The 25,437-nt window shown below is 39.0% G+C and overlaps 2 protein-coding genes across 4 annotated transcripts in view; one reads left to right on the forward strand and one right to left on the reverse strand.

The window, feature by feature from the left end:
* LOC106082285 (protein timeless homolog) overlaps positions 1-25,437 on the reverse strand; it is a 960,087-nt gene that overhangs the window by 461,868 nt on the left and 472,782 nt on the right. The gene's annotated exons all lie outside the window — the stretch shown is intronic.
* Positions 1-25,437, forward strand: part of LOC106082284 (uncharacterized) — a 290,022-nt gene that overhangs the window by 256,414 nt on the left and 8,171 nt on the right. The gene's annotated exons all lie outside the window — the stretch shown is intronic.

Consider the following 25,437-nt stretch of genomic DNA (forward strand, 5'->3'; position numbering starts at 1 on the left):
AAGAATGACTGTCCAATTTTTGAAGCACAGCTTCATTTGCTTTTGCACATTGTTTTGCTCAATGATAAGAGCAAATCACCTTGTAGAGAAGTTTTTTAAGGCCGAAAGTATACAAATGTCGCCGGAAATTGGTGGATTACCGCCATTGAACATTTCTTATACCCACCACCATAGGATGGGGGTACACCAATCAAGTCATTCTGTTTGTAGCAGCTTGAAATATTTATCTGAGAGCTTATAAAGTATGTATATTCTTGATTCTTCATCATTTTGACATTCTGTGTCTATCTAGTCCATCCATCTGTTTGTACGTCTGTCAAAACCACAATAGCGTTCGATGTGTTCAGATGTTGATATAGCCCCCATATTAACGGATGCGAAACGGAAATAGAAGACTCAATTTTCATCCGATTTGGCTGTCGTGACATGTATGAGAGAGATTTCTTTAATCCAGATTCTATATGCTCTAGCTTACTTCTAAGCAATCTCCAATTCAGCGATTTTTTCAGAACATAGGGTCGAGGAAAGGGTCGAATTCAACGAAATCCACGACGAATTGATGTAGCTTGTATGCAGCTCGAACTCTACGTCCGGTCGTTCAAGTGAATACGAATTTCTCGATTGGGAAATGTTCTTCGTCAGAGAACACGCTTATGTGGCATCACAATGGACTTAAAATTGTCTAAACCATATGTTAAGGAACAGGTGGATAAATTGCAAGTCATATATATATGAGAGAAAGTAGCACAGGACACGCCACAGGAGGCCTTTTATCGCCACTCCTTTGATTGACCACCATACATAACCTATTACGGATGCTGACTTCGTCGACGATGTTATAATACTTCTTAGGTGTAAGGATCTGAACCAGTAATGAAGAAGGGCCGAAATGGTTTTGTATATGGCATATAACAGGGCTAGACCCAGGGTCTCAATGTTAACCCAGAGAAGACTGAAATATGCTTGTTCACGAGGAAGATGAAGGTGGACCAATTTGAGGAGCCACGTTTTTTCAATAAAACGATTTCGTTATCTGACAAGGTCAAATACTTAGAAGTGGTATTGGATAGGAAACTCAATCGGAAGTGTCACATTCAGGAGCGTACTGAGAAGACTCACAGATGTTGGGCACTATGTAGACGGGCCGTAGGCTCGAAATGGGGCCTAAATCCGAGGATAGTCTACTAGCTCTACAGAAGAGTGATTAGACCAATACTAACATACACCTCACTAGTTTGGTGGACTGCTATGGAGAAATTGCAACGATAGGACCGGTGCAACGATAGGACCATACAACTAGTTCAGAGAACATCTTGTCTTGGTATAGGCGGAGCGTTGCGGACCACGCCCACAAGGGCACTGGAGACTCTTCTAGATATCCGACCCATTGACATACCGATTAAATTTGAGGCAGCCACTGCGGTTATGAGACTTAAAGTGATGGGAGAATGGATTGAGGATGGGAGCAGCTCATACCATCGCGGTATAATCGAGGCGAAGATAGGAAACCTGGAAGGAAGGGAAGAGGTTTCCGATCGAATACCTAGATGAACCTTGAAGTCGAGTGCGAGGCCCTGCTGCCTGTGGCACAGTCTTGAACTGACGGCAACCTAGTATTGCTGTCTGGAAGATCATGTTACACACATAGATCAAAGTTAGGAGAAAGCGTGGGCTAAGAAGTCAACATTGAGAAACCAGGGACTGAGATCTGTCTTACACTGCCTGACCATAATACGGTCCTGCAGCCAGATATTCGGGCGATCACGGAATGCGTGAAGTAGTGTGGTACAAACGTTGAGTGTTAACATCTTTACGGACAGTAAAATGGCTATAAGGACAATAAGGACCAGACGGTAAGGTCACGAATAATCTTGGAGTGTAAGAAGGAGATTAACGCCTTCTCTGAGGATGGCACAATCTGTATTGTTTGGGTGTCGGGCCATAACGGTGTAAAGGGGAATGAAAAGGCAGACGATTTGGTAGTGAAGGCCAGAGAACTGCCGTCGATAAACTTGGTTAACCCGAAGCCGTTGGGGTCGACGCAGTCCAATTTAAGGGCGTGGGCGACAAACTCAGCGAATGGTAGGACGGCGAAAATCGTATAGAGTGATCCGGATCGATAGAGGACGAAACTATTACTGAAAGGAAGTAAACAGGAGGTCAGTATAGCTTTTAGTGTCATAACGGGACACTTGGGACTACGAGCTCAGTTAAGCAAAATCGATACGGCAATCGATGGCATGTGTAGGGCATGTCGGTAAGATGACGAGATGTTGGAGCATTTCCTATGTCATTGCACGGCTTTCGCAGCTAACTCTTAGTTGGGGACACTATACCACACATGAACCTTTTAAGGATTTTGTAAGTAACAGGGAATTTCTAACCAAACATTTTCTTTTTCGAGGTTACTTTTTAGTTTTTAGAACACACTACAAGCCGATTACTGGCTTAGGTGTATGTCTATAGTGGCATGGGGCAGATTAACATCTGCACCCTCTTTTCAACCTAACCTTACCTAACATTTTCCCTTCTTAAATCGACATTGGAATGGGTGGCTGCAATTTCAGCTTTGACTAATGGTCGACTGTCAGTTAAGGCCATCCTGGAAATTAAAAAAAAAAATCTAGTGCATTGCTAAGTCTGTACAACTGTGATGACATAATTGATTAAACATTGGTACTCTTGTTATAGCTACAAAATATAGGAAGGCATCAGTCATTTGCAGCCAACATAAGACTTCTCAGCAGTCAGCCTGTTTTTTTTTTTTTCAAATTGAAAACATTTTTCTATACTCATAACAGCAGAATAATTGCTGAAAGTTAAGCAAAATCAACTGCGAACAGCCAGCTGACGGTGTTTGCTAATATCTGTAGACTTTTTCTTGAGTGTTAACTAAAAGAACCAATGGTGCTTTAAGTCAATTCCGAAATTGTCGACTTAATGCTATCTTGTTCCATACACCATTTTTGACTTTTTTTATTCTCCACCATAAGATTCCGCTTGTAACACATCGAAATATTGATCTGAGACCCAAAAAAGTATATATATTTCTGACCGTCTTGACATTCTAAATCGAGTTTGCCCTGTCCGTTCGTCTGTCCGACTGTTGAAAGCACACTAATATTCGAAGAAATAAAGCTAGGCACTTGAAATTTTGTACGAATACCTACTATTAGTGTAGGTCGGTTGGGATTAAAAATGGGAAGGATTTTCTTATGACTCTCGACATTACTGGTGCATTTCAAAGAAATCGGCCCAGATTTAGATATATATATATATATATATTTCGTCCGAGCCACTGCAAGCGCATTCATTGATCAATCTTCCCAAAATTTTGCACGGCGCTCATTGACGACTTCCACAATATCTGATAAGTTTGTTCGAAATCCGTTCAGATTTAGATATAGCTTCAATATATATGTTTGCAATAATTTTGTCATTTGTCAACCGTAGTTATTACAGTTTGAACATATTTGCTCGAAATTTGGGATAGTTGAATAACACATCTGTTCAGAATTGGATATAGCTCCCCCATTGTACTTCTAGGGTAGGTGTAGTGTATTATGCAGTCGGCACCGCCCGACTTTTGCCTTTCCTTACTGTTTTTCACATATATTTATCTTCTGACCATCAACACATTCACCGATTACGAGTATGGTCGGAATCGGACCGTAACGTGATATACAATGTAGCTCCCATATAAACCGAACTCCCAATTAGACTTGAGTTTCCAGGAGGTCCAAATCGGCCTATAAGCCAATATAGCTCCCATATTAAGCGATCTCAAATTTAACTTCTTAAGCATCTAGAGGGGGCAATTATTAACCGATTTGTCCGAAATATTGCACGTTGTCTTCTGTTATGTCTTATGGAGCAAAACCAAAACTCCCGATTTGATTACTTAAGCCCTTAGACAGGTAATACATTGTTCGATTCGATTCAAATTCAACTTCCGCTAACACTTTCCACATTCTTGGTCCCGGCACGGGATAGCTGTGAGCGCCACACAAGCTGAAACATTGAGGTCCGATTTGTGCGGTTTTCATTGCTGTCAAGAGAAGCTTAGCTGCGAGCTACCGGGCGTGTCCACAAGATTGCGGATAGTGCAATGCTCCATACGGAGTAGCTGCAACGGCAGTCGCGGACAGTCAGCGTTATCGAGCGAAGAGTCTCACTGAGAGACCGGGCTGCACAGGCTTTTGCACAAATACTGAGTGCCTATCGTGCTCGACATGTCAAAGCGAAATTTTGGCGCCTTTAAATAACCAATGACCACCTTGTTGGACCGGAACGAGCTTACTTACACAGTAACTTGGCGAGGATCGGCACCTCCACATGAAAAATTTAGCTGCAACAACAACAGCATTCTTGGCAATAATGTTCCAAATCGGTCTATTATCTGATATAGCTCCCATATAAACCAACCCCCGAATTTACTCTGTGAAACGCGACGTGGGTTATTTTATTTTCTTCTGAATACTTAATTTAGAGGCTACAAGGTGGTAAAAACTTACCCCAGTCTTACCACGAAAATAGAGTGAGAAGATACACAGAGAACTGGATCGCAAAGTTGAGAATGTATGGAGTTGATAAACAAAAATGTGTGGGGATGAAAAATTTACCACCGACATGGTGGTTATAGGTTAATGTGTATATATCTTTATTAGCCGTAATATGTCGTATTGAAGTGTGTTTGTTCTACTAGAGATACTGGCTTATCATGATATTCAATTGACATATTAATTCAATCATTTCTCAATAAGCCGATCATCAAGTAAACTTTGTAGGAAATCTAAACATTTTACTGCTTTGAAACTTTTGTGTCCGCTCGGAAGAGTGGTAATTTAAGCCCTCAAAGGAAGTGCACACGAAATGGGCAAATGCCCAGATAGTATGTCCCAATCAACTTAGAAACCTTCATTGTCTCCCATGGACAGGACAAATATTGACCATTTGCTCTAGTTTCGAAAGCTGAGAAACGCATTTTGATGCACTAAATATTATCATGTTGGAAGAGTGAGTGGCAACAACGAAACGGCAACATCATAAAAAGAGACGAAAGTTTGGCTTTTATGATTTTTCCATAGAATGGAAACTTTTCTATATGGACGAGAGAAAGAATAAGACAAGTTTGTTTGACTTTTTGCGTTGCATTCTTTAGTAGTTCTTATCATTTTCTGCTTGTTGCAACGATAGCAAAAGTATGCGGCAACAGTAGAACCAACAACAGCAACTGCAACAGCAACTAAAACATGGAAACTTAAGGCAAACAACTGAAAAGTTGAAGTTTTAATGGCCAAAGTATATAACATGGACTTTATGTGGAAGGATCTTTTCATTTTATATACTTACACACACTTATATACCAAGTATCACCATACGTACATATTTATGTAGCTACACAAACGTTTTGATTTCTTCCTTTCTAAGATTCTCCCAGCAAAAGCGTAAAATTTATATCTGGTAGTTTGGGGCGACTTTTGCTGCTAGAAGCCCAAAAACTGACGATAGTAAAGAATGTGGCCTGATGGGGATGCTGGTGGTGTGGGGAACAAGATGGTGCATCGCCCGCATCCTTAGATGGCTATTTTGTTGTTCTTACAACTGCAGTTTATTATGACTTGGGCAAATAGTTTTTGTTTAAAGAACTCTCCAAGCAGCACAACAAGAAATACTATTAAAATTATAAATAATAAAGTTATTGCTACCCCTCCATCGCCATGCTTGTTTGTCGTCCAGGCGCATCATTTCTGCAAAGGGCAGTCCATGGCAGTGTATGAGTGGGAACGAAAGAACAAGGGTTGCTGTAAGTGGCTCAAGTAGCTGTCTATAATTAAAGCGATAGCCTTCTTGCCTGGCTGTGTAAACGATAGTTATTAAATTGACAAACTTAAGATGTATCGTTATCTGCCATGGCATTTTGTGTTGGATATTGCATCGATACTTAATGTGCCACCGCCAGAATATTTTTAACATACTTTTCGATAACTGAACTATTTTTTAATTAGCATAAAGACTGAGATCCACTTTAATTAGCATAAAGACTGAGATCCACTGGCAGTCAACGAAACAGTTGAGACAGAGAGAAAAATAAATGATGTAACTTAAAATATTATTAGTACGTCATGTCATTCATTTTCCTTTACTTTGGAGTTTAGTGTGAAGATATTTTTGTATGCCCAAAGAAAAATACAACCAAATAGGTTAGGTTATTAAAGGCGCAGATGTAAAAAGAGGATGCCACAGTGGCGCAGAATACAAGCCATGTAAAAACATCCCCCAAAGAAGTGTCTTCAGACTCTTATTAAGCTCAGACTTATTGAGTTTAAAACTTGAATCGGAATGTAAGAAGTTTGCCCCCTATTCATAAATGTTTGTGGCAAACTTGATTTTTTGAGATAAGAAATAGAAACAGTCTATACAATATGATATGTTGAAGATATGAATATATGGGAAATAAATTTGAAAAAAAGATAGAAATTCGCTGAACAAATTATATAATATAGATCTGAGACAACCGCATGGTCCGGAAAATCTCGTTCCAACTTTTATAAAAAAAAAATTTTAAATCATCTTAGGGTGCAGCATACTAGGTTAGCTAGTACTTGATATTCATGTATTATCGGCAAGGATATGGGATGAACCGTAGTGGGGGGCAGAAGCTAAAGCGGAACGGCCCTGTTTCTGTCGGATCAGGAGTGGAACTTTTTCAATGCTACGCTCCCAATCTGCGACTCTACATACTCTTTTTACTTTAATTGGCTATGGCAGAACATTTATTCCACTAGCCGAACGTAGAAAAGTGTTCCAAGCACCTCGATCTTCTGCGCTCATTCTAAAATTTCTGACACGAAGTTTCGAGGTGTCTCCCACCACTTGATATTTTCATCGGGATTTTGGTCTTCCCGGTTTGCGTGTACCACCATGATAGGCTTCAAAAGACTTCTTTGCTGGAGCTTCTTCTTCCATTCTGAAAACATGACCTCGTATGTGACTCTTTATGCATACTATTAAAGCCGACAAAAAAAAAAACCCTAAGTTTGGCCGAGCCGTAAGCCGACAAAAAAAAAAACACAACTTATGAATAAAAAAAAGTTTATGAGAGAAATCGATCTATCTAAATGAAGCGAACAGGCTTGGTGACTGGTCATAACGCCTTAGGGACATTACGCCAAAATTTTTGTTTGGCGTTATGTCCCGCTTGAATTTTGGTCATCACACCCAATTTTTTTTCTTGGGCGTTGCCGTTTATTTTGAAAAAGAACATCATCCAAATGATCACAACGATCACTCTTACAGGACCATATTCTTTTCATGAAATTTTCCATAAATGCAAATGCAAATTATGCCCATGGACAGTCCACTAAGGAACAGGGGCAAACTTCTCACATATCAATGAGTGCAGTCCGATTCAAGTTTAAGCTCAATGATTTTTATAGCCGTTCGAACGGCGAGCCGCAGTGCGACATGGCGTAGTACCCCACAAGTACCCCATTAGGAGGGGCAATTTTCCAAAACCGTCTCGCAAAGTAGGAACTACCTTACACATTCCAGGGGAACTGACAGTGCCTCCAGCGACATTTACACAAGGTTTTCAGGATCACGCCCGAAGGGCAACGAATGATAGATGGGCACTAATATAGGCTTGAAGAGGTCTACCGCTTTGCTGCCGCTGGCTAGAACGGACGTCTCAGTCATTGTGTACGTCTGATGGGAAAACATGCTGACAGACTGAAGGTTGAAAGTAACGACTCTTGCCGAAGCTGTGAGGACGTCAAGGAAAAATAGACTACAGAATATCTGCTATGTGTGTGTCCGGCACTGGCAGTAAGAAGGAGTTCCACTTAAGGTTCTCATTACCTTGAGAACTTGTCTGATAGCAGATGTGAACATTCGCAAGTTGAGCTTTTCAAAGCGATCTGGATGACTCAACGGTAGGTATTAGACGATGGACGATAACATCTAAGTAAATCTAATGGCAGACTGCCACTTAAACCTAACCAAATCGTCGCAAAGTGACTGCCCTATGCCCTCAATAGCCTTACTTCTATCTTTGTCTTGGGTGGACGATGGGTTGTTGGCGTACATCTCATTTTTCACGAGGCCCTAAGGGAAGAAATTGCAAGCAATGTGTTAAATGACAAGATCTCGGTGGACAATATTGTAATACCCTCTTTCAGAAAAAACCCTACCCGTCAACTTGTCTCTTAAAAGATCAATGGTTTCGTTGCTTGATTGACACGTCACGTAGTCTTGTTAAAAGTGAACGCTGTCCAGATCAATACCATCCAAATCGGACTATAAAAAATTGTTAATCATTTATCGATTCCATTCAAAGTATTTGTTGATCCAACTTACTTTTCGAAAAAGTAAGGTCCAATGATGCCGCCGGACCATAAAACGCACTAAACAGTCTAACGTTGAAGATGGAGTGGTTGCTCAACAAGAACTCTTGCGGTTTCAGAGCCCCGGATGCGACAATTTCGCTGCATTGCGATCAGACACGTTGCTTCATAAACGGCCGAAAATGCTTCAGTTTTGGAACCTGTTACCGCAAGATATTCACCATTATTGTAGTGAACTTTTTTAGGCCACCGTAGCGCAGAGGTTTGCATGTTCGCCAATGAGGCTGAATGCAGGGTTCGAATCCTGGAGGGAATATCAGAAGAAAATTTTTGCGGTGGTTGGTGATTATCCTTTCCTAATATGGGTGACATTTGTGAGGTGTCGCACTGCGGTTATAAAAAGGAGAACACTTATCATTGAGCTTAAACTTGAATTGGACAGCATTTACTGAAGTGTGAGAAATTTGCACTTGTAGTGAATTTTAATAATTTCAATGCATTGTTGAAGCGTTTATCGTTCCAGTTTGAATAAAGGCGTCAAATGTCAAGACGTAAAAGCTTTAAAAAGGCAGCTCCTGAAATACTAGTTGATAAAGAATATCACCCCTTGTTGAAATACGTTTCAATCTACGCTATTCTATGACTTATTAACTGCCAAGACCATTAGCCTGTGTTACAACTTAAACGAATGAATGAAGGTCACTGACTCACTCACTAAAATGGTGACCACTATTTTTAAAATGTTCGCATACCATTTAGATCTGTAGTAATTCTTCTATTACAGCAGTAGCACTGCAATTTCAGAGTAGCAGGCTTACTGCTGAAATGTCTGTTGTTTCTGAAAAGGACTGCTGCTTAATTGTGAAGGGAATATTAGAGGAAACAAGTAAAAAGGCATTAGATACCCACCCCCTCGGGTATATATGTAAATACCTTTCGTCATAACCCGATGAAAAATGCATAATTAATGCCCCATAGCAGCTTTATCGAAATATGGTCCGATTTGGACCAAATTCGACGCGGATATTGAGTGGTCTAATAAGTACAAGGTACAAGGAGTCTAACACAACTCACTGTCCCAAATTTCGGCAAAATCGGACAATAAATGCGCCTTTTATGGGCCCAAAACCTTATATCGAGAGATCGGTCCATATGGCAGCTATACCCAAATCTGGACCGATTTGGGCCAAATTGCAGGAAGATGTCGAGCGGTCTAACACAACTCACTGTCCCAAATTTCGGGAAAATCCGACAATAAATGCGCCTTTTAGGGGCCCAAAACCTTAAATCGAGAGATCGGTCTATATGGCAGCTATATCCAAATCTGGACCGATCTGGGCCAAATGTAAGAAGGATGTCGACTGGCCTTACACAACTCACTGACCCAAATTTCACAAAATCAGATAATAAATGTGGCTTTTATGGGACTAAGACTCTGAATCGAAGGATCGGTCTATATGGGGCTATATCAAGATATAGACCGATGTAACCCATTCCGAACTTATCCTGCTTATGGACAAAAAAAAAAGAATCTGTGAAAAGTTTCAGCCCAATACCTCAATTTTTAAACTAAAATATCTCAACAGGCCGATTTCTGGCTTAGGTGTATGCCCATAGTGGCATGGAGAGGATTAATATCCGAACACTATTTTCAGCCTAAGATTGTGAAATAATATACCGATCAACACAGCATCGTTTTCTGATTCGATTTAGTAATGACCGTCTTTCTTTTTGCGGTTAGGGGAAATTTTTCATGTGGTATTTTATTATGACTCGTTAAAGCCATTACATAATATGGCTCCTATATAAACCGATCTTCTTATTTGGAAAACTCATTTAAAGAATTTGTCGAATGCGATTCATGACAAAGGCTTTTAAGCATTTCAAAATCAAATCAAAAAATTATTGACATACGAAAAACTACTGCCTATGTTTTCAACAGATTTCCTATTATGATGGAAAAAATATTACATACTTTTCTTCTAAAAATTTGATCTTGGTGTGGTTCTTATTGGTATTTAAGTATTCCAAAAATATCCTTTTCATATAACACAGTTTGCATCAACGGCACTTTGAGCCAAAAACGAAGTTTTTTCCATATATGTATAACAAAGATCGTAAATTTCAAATTAGCTGACAACTCATCGAAAGTGCATAACAAAACAATCTAGACACTTCGCACCGAATATCGGGGGATCGGTCTACATGGCAGCTATATCCAAATATGGCCCGATCTGGGCCACATTTTGACAGGAATGGGTAGGGGTCTACCAGAACACACTGTGCCAAATTTCGTCGAATTCTGGTAATAAATGGATCTTTTATGGCCTCAATACCGGGAGATCGGGCGGTCGCTATATAAAACAGCTATATCCAAATATAGTCCGATCTGAACATCACTTCACACAAATGAGAAGTGGTCTATCAGAACTCTCTGTGCCAAATTTCATCGAAATCGGATGACAAATGACCAATTTATTGCCTCCACACTTCAAGTCTGGAGATCGGTCTATATATAACTAAAATCCAATTTTTTGAGATCAGAAGATCGGGTTCAAATACAATGAATAAAAACAATCAAAAATTGTTTAGACAATGTTTTTATACCCAAGATATCTGCAAAATTATAAATAGCCAGCTTTTGGGTATAAATGGGTAAATAACCGGGTATTGGGTTTTTACCCATCGCCCATCTCCAGCCTTGTTCAAACAGCTACAAACTTATATTTAACCTACACTATTATATGTTTGTGAGTTATTTGCAAACTGTGATGATGATGACAGTAGAAAACCCAAAGTTGTCTACAACGACATTGCAAGATATGTATTCAACATGAGGCGGAATGACCGAATATCACATTATGCATACCAGATATTTAACCTTAGATTTGAAAATCTGTTGATGGTTAAATGCTTCCAATTACTGCATAAGCTTATCTATATCAATGAACCCGAGTACCTTTATGAACACCTGCAATTTGCCAGCTCAAATCGAGGACGTTAGAACTAAACAGTCAAATATCTGAGGGACAATTCATTGTATACAGGACATGTCTCTGGAAAACACTAAGTCATAAGGTCATAACGATGCTTTTAAATTCAAACTAGGGCTGTACGAATATTTTAAGTAAAATTTGCATCTATGCCTGCAAGTGCTTTTATATTCGAATTATTGCTATATAAGATATTTCTAAAACTGTATATACGCTAATGTGAACCAGCACAGAAAAATATAAGATGTAATCATGTTGTGCTTGGTGTTGAACAAACAAACAAATATTGCTCATCGTCAGAAAAACAAACGCAAGCACACAAAAACATTAGATTTTCTTTGTTCGGAGTTCTTTCAGTTCAAAAAAGAAAAGCGAAAGAAACAAACAAAAACAAGATGACAAAAAAATCCTATTCAGAACTAAGATACTGTCCAGAATCTTTTTCGAACTGTCGAGAGAAAAGTTATTATATTTTAAAAAAAGGAAATGAGCGACCGACAATTTCAGATTACATTCAAAAATCTTTCAGAACTGTCGGAGCAAATAGTGCCCTAAAAATGCAGTCCAGAAATCGTTCAGAATTCAATTCGTACAATAAAAATTAAACTTCCCCAAGAAAGTCAATAAGAATTCGGAATTCGGAATCAGTTATATCATATTGAAAGTCTTCAGAATTTGTTCAGATGTAGCTAAAACCCGACATTTGGTTTGCCGGAGACGTTTTTAGAACATTTCCTATATCAATGACTGGATTTTGCGTCTAACCGACTCCGGCAGCGGATACGTTTCCAGACTTGAACGAAATCAGGAACATAGAAAGGACAACGACAAGTAACATTGTAAGCAACACGGGATTAGGTTAGGCAGCCTCACTTGGGCGTTTTCAGATGTTCTATAGTCTCTTCTTCTTCGACGTCCTCACAGCTTCTGCAGAAGTCGTTACTGGCTGAAGGCTTTTAGTCTGTCAGAATGTTTTCCGATTAGATAGTGACCTTTTATGGCGAATACAATGACTGAGAGTCTATCCATTGACAGCAAAGCAGTAGGCCTCTTCATCTCTAGATTGGGCCACATAATTTTGTAGAGTTCACAACATCTTTATTGCAGCATGGGATTGCGTAATAGTCGGACATGCTAACCTCTGCGCTACGGTGGCAGCAGCATGGGATTACTGAGATAGACTCATCCCTGCAGCATGGGATTACTGAGATAGACTTCTTCGGGTTATTTTTTGGTATCAAGAGCACACAACGAGCCGATTTCTAGCATAGATGTATGGAACGGTTTAGATTCAACACCCTCGTCTTCAACCTAACCAACGTAGGTTCACACACTGAAACACTTTTGTCCTAATTTTAAAGATATGAGCCAAAGATAAGCAAACTTAACTTAAAGATGATCAGCTTTCCAACTTTTTAAGGAAACATTTTTTTTGGTGAAATGTATTTTCCTTCATATTAATAAATCCATAACTTTGCGTCTTGTTACTAAGGACACAAATCTTAAATGAAGGTCAAAATATCTTTGAAAGTTGGGAAATTGATCTGGGACCTTAGTTAAAAACGCAAAATAGCGTAACAAATAGGAGCTTCTTTAAATGTTTAGTTTTTTCAGTTTAAGATGCTAAGTTTAAAAAAGAATTTTTCAAAAACTAATAATTGGACAGTCATCTATGGAGTGAGATAAGAATCAATCAGCGATCAGAACTTGAAACCGATTTAAAGGTTTGGTTCTTTGGCTCGTTTTTATTACCAAAATGTTACGAATAAGGAAAAATCTAAGTTTTCAGCCAAGTTTTTTCCTTCAGCGTAGCTTGGTTAAACTCTGCGCTTAAGAAATCTGGTACCTTAAATGGCTTAAGTCTGTTGAAACAACAATTTCAAAAAGCGACAGCATGTCCGACTATGTGGATGAGTTCGAATACTGGCTAGTATAACAGAAAAAAATTTGCACAGTGGCAAGCCGTTTGGAAACGGGTTTAAAGTGGAGGTCCCTTACCATAAAGTTTGAACTTGAATCGGACAGCACTCATTGATATGTGAGAAGTTTCCCTCTGTTTCTCAATGGAATGATCATGGGTAAATTTTCGTTTACTTTGAAAAAGCGACAGCCGATATGACTGCCGAGTTTGCAGAGACTGCTTTCTGCTATTTTAACAAAAAAAAAATTGTCAATTGACAATTAGCGTCAATTGAAATAGCGTTCCAAGCGCCTCGATCTTCTGCGCTCATTCTAAAATCTCTGACACCAAGTTTCGAGGTGTCTCCTACTACTTGATCTTTCCAACGTCAGAATCAATTGACATATGTCCCAACAAACATTCCGTGAAGAGACTTCTCTCATTTGATAGGGAGTGAAGTTTGACTTGGTTGAATACCTCACAAATGTCGTGAAAATAAAGGGAAAACCACCGCTGACACGCATTCTCACATGCAACCAAGTTTTTAAGTGTAGAAGACGAATAATTCATTGGTCATAAAGGAAATTTTCGACACGTAAACCTCTATTATGAAAAACTTTGAGGTTACCTTACAATTTCAAGAATGCAATCGCGACGACTATAATCGTATGGATATTTAACCATGGGTCAAAGTATGCGTTGAAGAAATTCTTGTTGCCTGCAGCCTGGCGCCGTTTGGTGCAAGGTTTTTTATTTGTGGTATTGTTAATGCAAGTGTTGTTTTCATTTAAAATAAAATTTGAAAAAATTGTCACATTCCGAGTTCACATCCGCACACGATCGCGAGCATCCTAATGAGCTTTACCCAATGAGACAAACCAAAGGAATCACCTTTTGTGCAACAAATTGTCGATACCACTGTATTACCAAACTATTGGGTTGCCCAAAAAGTAATTGCGGATTTTTCATATAGTCGGCGTTGACAAATTTTTTCACAGCTTGTGACTTTGTAATTGCATTCTTTCTTCTGTCAGTTATCAGCTGTTACTTTGAGCTTGCTTTAGAAAAAAAGTGTAAACAAAGTATATTTGATTAAAGTTCATTCTAAGTTTCATTAAAAATGCATTTACATTCCTTTAAAAAATGCGCAATTACTTTTTGGACAACCCAATACATATATTTTTGTAAAGCTTACCTTTTCCATCTCTACGGAAGAATTGAAGTTACAACAAGTAAAAGCAGCTAAGTTCGGCCGGGCCGAATCTTTTATACCCTCTACCATGGATCGCATTTGTCGAGTTCTTTTCCCGGCATCTCTTCTTAGGCAAAAAAAAGGATAAAAGAAAAGATTTGCTCTGCTATTAGAGCGATATCAAGATATGGTCCGGTTCGGACCACAATTAAATTATATGTTGGAGACCTGTGTAGAATGTCAGCCAATTCGAACAAGAATTGCGCACTTATGTTGAAGGTCATGAGAGGATGCGTCGTACAAAATTTCAGGGAAATCGGATAATAATTGCGACCTCTAGAGGCTCAAGAAGTCAAAACCCATGATCGGTTTGTATGGCAGCTATATCAAAACATGGACCGATTTCAACCTAATTTAGCACAGTTGTCTAGAGGCTCAAGGAGACAAGACCCAAGATCGGTTTATATGGCAGCTATATCAAAACATGGACTGATATGGCCCGTTTACAATCCCAACCGACCTACACTAATAAGAAGTATTTGTGCAAAATTTCAAGCGGTTAGCTTTACTCCTTCGAAAGTTAGCGTGCTTTCGACAGACAGACGGACGGACGGACATGGCTAGATCGACATAAAATGTCACGACGATCAAGAATATATATACTTTATGGGGTCTCAAACGAATATTTCGTGTAGTTACAAACAGAATGACGAAATTAGTATACCCCCATCCTATGGTGGAGGGTATAAAAACCCACAGTCTGTCGATTTACTCCTTAGTGAATTCACACAGACTTATTTTTCTGTATGCCTGGACTCGGTTGCAAGTTCTTATTTTCTTTTGATACGTTATGCCACTGACGGCACTGGGTGTTGCAACGACATGGGGACACATTTTGGTTGCAGGAATAAAAACCAACTCAAGTTGTTGATTGGTATATACCAGGGCTATACAATTTTATTTTACCACCTACAACAGAACACTAGTAAAAAATGTACTTTCATGTAAAAATCGTATGAAAATTACTCCCTCTATGTGCTCAACAAGCGACATAGTATCATGGGGTTATGCATAAATTTTTTATTTTTTTTAACCAAAAGTTTGAGCGACAAAAATTACTCGTATTTTCCGAGAATATCTACTGGAATTCAAGGAAAAGTTAAAACATTTATTTCACTTGAAACATGATATTGCTTAATTAAGATATCCAATCTGACACATTTTGCTTTTGCACTGGCAACCGGAATACCATAAAGACATCGCCCAAACAACAGCAATAACCTAGATTGTGGCCAGGAAAAAAAAGCAAAAGAGACTAAGATGATGGACCGTCGACCGTCAACCGCACAGCGATACCAAGGGAAACAGGACAAAACTTTAATAATCTCTTGTCCAACATAAATATAAAAACCCCACAAAGAAATTAAGAAACTTCTATTTTTTTTTGTTCTTTTTGTTCAATACTTTCCCAGCTGGGGCGCCTACTTTTTGGCGTCGAAAGGGGGAGTGGGGCGAATGTTAAAAATAACACAATCATTTGTCTTAAGAGTTAAAACCGTCTTAACACCAACCCAGGCTATTAAAGCCATAACAATGGCTATGGACAGGGCAACGGTGGTGGTGGTCTTGTCTTTCTCCCAATGGGTGATTAAGGCAAGCCATAAGAGTTTTGTTGTGGAAACAACGAATGGAAACTAAAACTAAAGAGTTTCCATATAAATTAAACAGGATAAATGTCAATGAAATTAAGATGACAACCATATTAACAGCAGTGACAAAAACAACAACCACAATAGCAACAAAATGCTTGAACGCCTCTTAAGTATGTCAGTGGTCAGCCTAGCATCCATTTTTCCCCTGCTCCATCATTTTCCCCTTTATCATTGTGGCGTACAGGAAGCTCGGGTTTTTTCCCAAGTGTCTGTGTGCGGTACAAAAACACTTAAACAGCTAGTGGGATGCAAAGGAAATAAGAGGAACAACAACAACTACGACAACGACGACGGACACATAAAAATTACACTCCTCTTATGTCATGAGTAGGTCTTTTGGTCATCAGGACATTTGAGTAGGTACAGCAGACGAGCACAGTAAGAGAGAACATGAAATGAAATTAATTGTAACTTATGTGGAAAGCTGAAAGCAAAAGCACCCATTCATGGTAACCAAAATGGAAGCTGGGGTGGAAAGTGTTAAGACAATATCGTACAAAAGTCATCATCGTGTCCCTGGGATGCCTTGGTGTTTTGCGCTGTCTCTGTGAATGACACAGAAGTACAATTGTTTGGCTAAGTGTGGTTTCTTAATGTCGAATAATGCCCGACAAGTACAAGAGAAGAAGGATGACGATGATGTTGTAGGGTTGAAGAGTGGGAGCACAGAAAGAAAACAAGACACTCAAACAAAAAACACCCACACAAAGGGCTATAAAGAATGACACAAGTGCTAAGGATAACAGAAAAGAGACAGTGGGACAAAGAGAGAATGATAGAATGAGAGAACTGAACGGATTATTAAGGTCATGAATTTGTCATGGTGAAGTGTATATGCTCGCCCTTTGCCCTTCGAGGTCCCTTTCACATTCTCCCCTCCTTGAATTGGTCGGTGGCCGCAGCACATTCCTTCTGATGCTACTCATTCTCATTATTCTGCCTGGCTTTGGGTACTCGCACTCGTTTGGCATTATCTGCAATTTTTTCTTCGTTTTTTCTTGGCCTTGCCTTCCCCCCTATGGGTCCCTTTGTGTGCCGTCCGCCATCCTTGCTCTGTGTGGTCGGTGTGGTGGTCCACTCGTTATTGTCTCGTTTTGGCGTTTTTGTTTTACTTTTATTAATACTTAAAAATTACTTGTTAATTGTTGTACGAGCCGGGGCCAGAGGGATTTGAAGCGTTTTTTTATGGGCATGTGGTAAGAACTTAATGCCTTCCTACAACGATTTATTTTCATGGAAAATTTATCATTATCATGTGGCATGTGAATCTGAAAATACGTCTTGGAAATTATTTTATGGCTGAATTTCCGGTTAGGCCATCCAAGCAACAGTATTGGGTTGGGAAATTATGTGTCCCAGGAAATCTTATTGATTTTATGGACCTTCATATCTAAAAAGCAGAAAACTGGTTGGAAGAGGGTTACATGAGCTTTGGTTATAACATAGCGACACCATATATATAACAAATTTATATTACCCAAAATATGATTAAAATGCTCAAAGAGTGGCCTATGTTGAGGTTCTTAATTCTAAAATATCCATATGGCGCGAAAAGTTTTAGCTCAATTTCGCCATCCCGTTTGTAACACCTCGATATATTCGGGTAAGACCCTAAAAAGTTTATATATTTTTGATCGTCATGACATTTTAAGTCGATCTGGCCATGTCCGCACGTCTGTGGAAAGCATCCTAACTATTGAAGGGTATCGGTTAGAATTGTAAATGGGCCAAATCAGACCATGTTTTGATATAGCTCCCATATAAACCGATCTCCCGATTTGACTTCTTGAGTTTTTCTTATCCGATTTGGATAAAATCTTGCACGATGTGATTCGCTATAACTTCCAACATCTGTGCCAAGTATGATTCAATTTGGCCTATAACCTGATATAACCGCCATATGAATGGCTTCTTGATTCTTTAGAAAGCGCAATTACAGCCCGATTTGATTGAAATTTTGCACAATGACTTTTTCTATGACCCTTAACCTACGTGCCAAAAACGGATATAACCTGGCATAGCTCCCTTATAAACCGATTTCCTGATTTTACATCTTGAGCGTCTAGAGGGCGCAATTCTAATCATATTCAACTGAACCAAATATGGTTCAAATCGCATATAACCTGATATAGCCCCCATATTAACCGATCTTCCGATGTTACTTCTTGAGCTTTAGAGGGCGCAATTCTTATCCGACTTGTCTGAAATTTCGAACAGTGACTTTTTTCAAACATACGTACAAAATATGATCCGAATCGGTATAAAACTTGGTATAGCTCTTATATGAATCAATATCTCGATAATACTTCTTGACCTTTTAGAAGGTCAAGAAATTGGTTTGGCTGAAATTTTGGACAGTGACTTTTCTATGAACTTAAACATAGTTTCCAAATATGGTCTGAATCGGTAAATGTCTTCCCTACGGGAAATAGGATAGGTCCCAAACCTGTCACGGGATAGGTCCTCTGATAATAGGAACCGGTTTCAGTTCTCGTTCCCTTACATGGAAAATAAAATTAAATTTTGGAAAGGGCAAGAAAGGGCACTCTTGCCCTATACACCTGCAAGAGAGCCCATGGCACAAGTTGGAGGTTTAGACCGCGTGTCATGCATTGGGTATATATTGTAGTTATCAGACCTTTTATGCTATATGGTGTTGTGGACTTGTGGACGGCGTTTCAAAAATCCACCTACTGCTCAATACTTAACCGAATCCAAAGGATGGCTTGTTTGTGCATTACAGCCGGACTGAGGACGATACCATCTGATGGACTGAATTTAATGCTACATTTGGATATTGTGCCTCTGGATATTGTGGCTACCCAAATTGCAGCGACCATTGCCGTGAGGTTAAGGGAGCTTTCTCATTGGTCATGTGGCGGCTATAGACACATTATCCTTGGTACAATATCCGATGTTCCAGGTAGAGTGGATTACACCCTACCTGAGCCGCTTTTTGATAAAAATTACTATACCACTTTTCCTGATAGAACCGATTGGAATTACGATATCGCTGGTAACAGAAGTTACATGGACTTCTATACGGATGGTTTCAAACTAAACGACCAGGTGGGCTTTGGGGTGAACTCTAAATATCTAGAACTGGTCATATCGAAGAGCAATTAAGGAAGTTGTGGAATGGCTAAGATATAATGTCATTGCGACGATTGGTATAAATATCTTCTCAGACAGCCATTAAATCCCTGGAGAACGTATTTCTGAACACAAAAACCGCCCTCGACTGTCGCAGATCTCTCAACGAGATGGTTGAGCAGTTCAAAATTCACCTGTTCTTGGTGCCGGGCCACAGAGATATCCCAGAGAATTCCAGGTATAATGGAATCTGTAAGCTAAGTGTTCAGGACCAGGCCCGAAGGGCAAAGAATGATAGATGGTCACAAAGAGGGGGCTGTGAGCATTTCAAAACTATGTGGCCTAATCTATACTTGAAGAGGTCTACTGTTTTGCTGTCATAAGCTAGAACAGACGTCTTAATCATTGTGTCCGTCATGACAGGTCAATGTCTAATAGGAAAACAAGCTGACAGACTGAGTATGGTCCAGATAGGACCATATTTAGATATAACTGCTACGTCGTGGGCCCATAAGAGCGTTTTTGTACCCGATATAAATGGATTTTTTAACAGTTTGTTGTTTTGGAACCCTAATTTTTTTTTACCAAAATCTAGATTAAATATACATTCGTGGGAATCCAAAGTTCACCCTGGCCGAACATTATTCATTTCCACTTGTTTGCAACTCACATATTATTATTATATTCTATATACCTTCTATATACTTTATCCCATACTTTTTCGTCTTGAATAAAAATTAACTGTTGTATCTACTTCTGTATTTTACAAGCAAACGCTATCCTTAGAATGTTTATTTCTGAATAAGAAACTCTTCGTTCCAATCTCTTCGAACGGATCAACTAACTAAAAGATACACAGATACAGACCCAGACCAGACCACAACTCCCCATCCCACGACATAGGCAAATAAAATGTAGTTAAGCCAGAAAATTATAAATGTTGAACTAAATGCCAAATAGTCTCTTAAGATTTGTTACAATGATTACATTTTATCCTTAACAATGGATGGGTTTGCAGAAGTGTTGGTGTGTGTGTGTCTGTGTGTAGGTAAAATTATCTCTAAAATGTTAACCCGAAGAACCACAAAGCCAAAAACAACTAATAGTGGGTTAATGTGCTTATAAAGTCATTACAGATTTCCTTCTAAAGAGAAGAATTTCTCCTATAAGGAACCTTATCGCCCCTTGTCTCAGACCATTCGACCAGCGCTATTCATTCCTAATACTAAAGGCCGCCATATCTTAAGAGAATAAAATGGGAATAAAACTTGGCGCACAAAAATAAACGCCCAAACGAAGATATAGAGCATAAGAGATGGTCATTTGCAGATAAATTTGATGTAGGAAACTAGAAATACCGAAAGTAGTCAAAGATAATTGGTTTCGAGGAGACAGGAGCATCGGTACTATCCACCACTTACTTAATATGCCGTGTAAATGTTTGGTTTGGCCACTTGGTGGTTGGCAAGGCGAGGTTCCCCAGAAAAGGGTCAACATCATCATCATCATCGTCGTCGTTGTCGTCATGAACAACTTGGCTAACGAACTTCCATTCGAAAAGTCTTGCTTGCCCTACCATCTAGGATAGTCTATTGCTCGGTTACTTTTGCTGTCCTTTGGGCATGCCTATATCTTGGATTCTTAATTATTTTCTGTGGTTAATTTTAAATGGCCTTTCACACACACACACACACACAATTACAGGCCTCCATTGAGTTTAGCACACATAAATATTGTTTAAGAAAATGTAATAAAGATATATTTTAACAAACCTTACAAAACATTTTAAATACCTTTTGTGTTGTTACTGCAGCAAAGGCCAAAAGGCAAAATAAACACAACCAGGGAGAGATGTAATGCCAATAAAGCCAGAACATGGCATAAAAAGTTTTTAAATTAAATTTTGAGGTTTGTTTTTATATTTTGCCTTCGTTTTTTTCCCCCTCTCTTCTCTGGCTTTTGCCAATCTAACAGTCAAAGAACATTTTTGTATAAAGTGCCTAAAGATTGGGAAAATTCAATAAGACTTAGGGGTAAATCTTATAAATATTTTTCCAAAAGTTTACACAAACTTGCTAAATACTCGAATATATATTTTTTTTACAACAACAAGAAAAAAGTTATAACTAAACAAAAAGGTCCCATCACACAATGCAACATAAGGGTATGCTGATGAACAAGGTGTCCAAGTCGGAATTAGAAAGTTTGCAATTTAAACATAGGATTAGGGAGGACTGTAACGCTGCTGCTTGATGATTTTATTAAATAAGTTCTTGGAAATATTAAATTTGAAAATTCCCTAATAAATTTATTATGCCTCAGAAGGTCCAATAAAATATCGAAATCAATATTGGATGCTTGGGATTGGGATAAAAATTCTTTTATAACAAACTGAAGCGAGCGTTTTTCTCAGAAATAACATAAAGTCTAAATATGGCTTAGTAGCTATAGGCGAACAAATTAGTACTCTGAAAATTCACTTTTGTTTGAACTAATGAAAGCAATGCATAACTTAGGCCTAATTAACTTATATAGCAGTACATGTAAATAAATGTGGAGTATTGAGTGTAGTTTATGAAAGTTGCCAATGATTGAATTGACTGAAGTTGTCTCTCAATGATGACGACTAATTCGATTCCACAATTAGATCAGGTCATTTTCATTCTTAAAGCAGGAAAACCAAACCACACTGCCAGCAATTAAATCTCTGAAGAGGTTATTGTTAGGAGTATTTAGAGCTCACGACATAATGCATGTGTATATCCGCACCCTCAACATAAATGCTACACTTTGTCTTTGTCTTTGGACGTTGTAGCTTAACAAATTGATTTCGATCAGTGCCAAAGGGAGCTATTTCTTTTCTTTAGGGCAAAGGAAGCTTTATCTTCGGTAGAGCAATGGAGTACGGAAGGAGCTACATCTTTAGCTTAAGAATGTACTAAGCCATCTAAACACATGGTGACAGACTTTAAAAAGTGAACCGCTTAGCTTTCGCACAGTGGGATAGAATCGAAAAAAAATTTGTAAAACTATGCCATATGAGAACGGATAGAGATAATTCATCTTAAATATTAAGAGCTGAGGTGTTATTGCAACAATATACAAAATTTCAAGGCTCTAAGTGGTCTCGGCGTCTCTCGAAATTCCGAAGTGACCAACCATGTAAACCATGGCAGACTTTATAAAGTAAACCGCTTAGCTTTCGCTCAGTGGGATAGAATCGAAAAAAAATTAGTAAAAATATGCCATATGAGAACGGATAGAGATAATTCTTCTTAAATTTAAATAGCTGAGGTGTTATCGCAACAATGTACAAAATGTCTAGACTCAAGGTGGTCTGGGCGTCTCTCGAAATTCCGAAGTGGACAACTTTAGGGTCACTTCGGAATTAATTTGTAGTCCGATTTCCAAAATTCATCTATTGCTGGATAGAGCTCAACAATCCCTACGACGCGACTTTTAGTTTTTAATAACCCACCCAAGCACGCTTCGCTGTGAGGGTTGCCCAAAAAGTAATTGCGGATTTTTCATATAGTCGGCGTTGACAAATTTTTTCACAGCTTGTGACTCTGTAATTGCATTCTTTCTTCTGTCAGTTATCAGCTGTTACTTTTAGCTTGCTTTAGAAAAAAGTGTAAAAAAGTATATTTGATTAAAGTTCATTCTAAGTTCTATTAAAAATGCATTTACTTTCTTTTAAAAAATCCGCAATTACTTTTTGGGCAACCCAATACAATACACAGAATAAAAATTTACGTATATTTGTAATCTACAATCAAGGGTGTATCTTGATGACTTTATATAGCCACTAGCTGCACAGAGCCCGCTCCGCTGCGCCTTCTTTCACTTGTTTTATTTGAGCCCTATTTGGTCACATCAGGAACTAAGTCCTGTTTGGGGGTGCTGGTACGGACTTTCAGATATTTCGCGCAAATGTGGATATTATATTGGTGCTCTTCTCCCAAATACCTTTCATTGAAGCCTTATATTGCTATAGTCGGTAAATACGTCCGGTATGGGGGTGTTTTTGGGGGTGAGGCGTCTCCCCATTATCAGATTCGTGCTCTGGTCTCAAATACCTTTCATTTGAGTCCCATATTGTCATTATTGGATTATATTTCATTTATCTGGTGGTTTCGGAGGTGGGGCGCCCCCCTAGATATCCCACCCTAAATAAGGATACAAATTTATGTATTTAAGTTATTATAAACAAATTAAATTTCGCTTTAATCGCCCCATCCATCTCCGAGATCTGGTGATTTTGAAAATACAGTATGGCGAGGAGCCGCCCATTAAAGTTTGGATGTTAGATCTACATCATTCTCTTGGATTTTGTGGTGGATTGGAGTAGCCTAACACTTTGCCCGAAAGTGAATATCAGATTCATACTCCACTTCCAAGAACCACATTGGAGTTGCATATTGTTATAGTCGGTATATATGTGTGGTTTAGGAAGAGTTTATGAGGTGAGGCGTCCCTCAAACACTTGTCCATGAAACATATACAGATTTGAGCCCCTCTTTGCCATAATCCACAAATATGTCCAGTTTGAGGGGTACCACCCACGCATTTAGACCTGAAAAAATATCAGGATCGTGCTCTACTCTCAAATTTCTTTAATTTGAGACCCATTTGCCATTGGTTTGGGGAGAATTTATAGGGTGACATGGCCCCCAAACATTTGGCGTCAAAATTGGATATTAAATTAGTTTTCTACTATCAAATACAAATTATTATTTATCGCCACAGTAGCCAATCATGACCGGTTTGAAAGGAGTTTAGAGGCGGACCCTGAAGTAATACCATAATCGTGCTAGAGCACTTTTTTTTTTTGGAGTCCCATAATGTCAAGCATCTTGAAGGAGGCTATCAAAATATTCAGGGCTATGGATCTCGTTTAGATTTACACTAACTAATCATATTTCAAAGCGATCACTTGGGATACCACAAGTGGTCGCTTTGAGATCAATTGTGTACATCCCAGTTTGAGGAAAAAAGTGTACTCTACTACCAAAGACCTTTTATTTTTGTCCTCATCTCCTATTGTCCCGATCAGCCTTCATATATTCTTTCATATTATTCATATATTATTTTTAATTCCTTTTTTTGGGTAGGATTGGGGGAGGTTCATTGCCCTTTGACACGTCATTTCATTTGAGTACAATATATTCTCAGTCATCCTGCATGAGAGTTTGGCGTTGTATTTATTGGGAGAAGAGGGTCGCTACCCCCACCGCTAAGAACGACAATTTATTTGAGTCTTTTATTATCGCGATCTACTGTTCTGCGGAACGGTACGACGTGGCCCAGATACTTGAATCCTTATACCAACATTAGATTCAAAATATACTGCCATAGACCTTTCTTTTAATTGCCATATTATCCCGATCGAACTACACTTCCTATTGAAGGGTATTTAGTGGGCGGGCCAGTCCCAGACTCTGTCCTAATTGTACATACCAAATTCGTAGTCAACTTCCAAAGACCTTTCATTCGATACACATTTTGTGACGTTGGACATTTATACCCGTTTTAAGGGTTTTTGGGGCTGGGGAGGCCCCGTAGACACCTTAGACCAAATTCTTTGAACAGATGTGTACTCAGCTTCCAAATATCTTTCGTTTAATACCAATATTGTCCCAATTGGTAAATATGTCCTGTTGAGGGGTTTTGGGGGGTGAGGAGGCGCCTCAGACACCAATTAATAAATTTTTATATAAGAATTGGACTCTACCGTTATATAGCTTTCATTTGATATCCATACTGTCCCAATCGGTAAATTTGTCCTGCTGGGGGGTTTTGGGGGTGGGGAGGGCCCTCAGACACGGAAAAATAAATTTTTGTGTCAAATTTGCATTCTGTTTTTAATTACCTTTCATTTGATACCCATATTACTCAAAGCGGTTAAAGGGTCCTGTTGGGTGGTGTTTTTGGGGAGGGGGGCCCCTCGACTCTTAGGGTAACATTTTAATGTCAAGTTCGTACACTACTCTTAAATACCTTTCATTTGATACCCACATTGCCCAAAGCGGTGAAAGTATCCTCTTGGGGCTATTTTGGGATTGGAGGACAACTCCGAAAATTAAGAGTGAAATTTGTATACCAAATTCGTAATCTACTCTTATATACCTTTCATTTGATACCCTCATTGTCCCAATCGGTAAACATGTCCGCCCGGGTAAGTTTTGAGATCGGGCGTCCC

The sequence above is a fragment of the Stomoxys calcitrans genome, chromosome 2, assembly GCF_963082655.1.
Source record: "Stomoxys calcitrans chromosome 2, idStoCalc2.1, whole genome shotgun sequence".
Taxonomy (NCBI): domain Eukaryota; kingdom Metazoa; phylum Arthropoda; class Insecta; order Diptera; family Muscidae; genus Stomoxys; species Stomoxys calcitrans.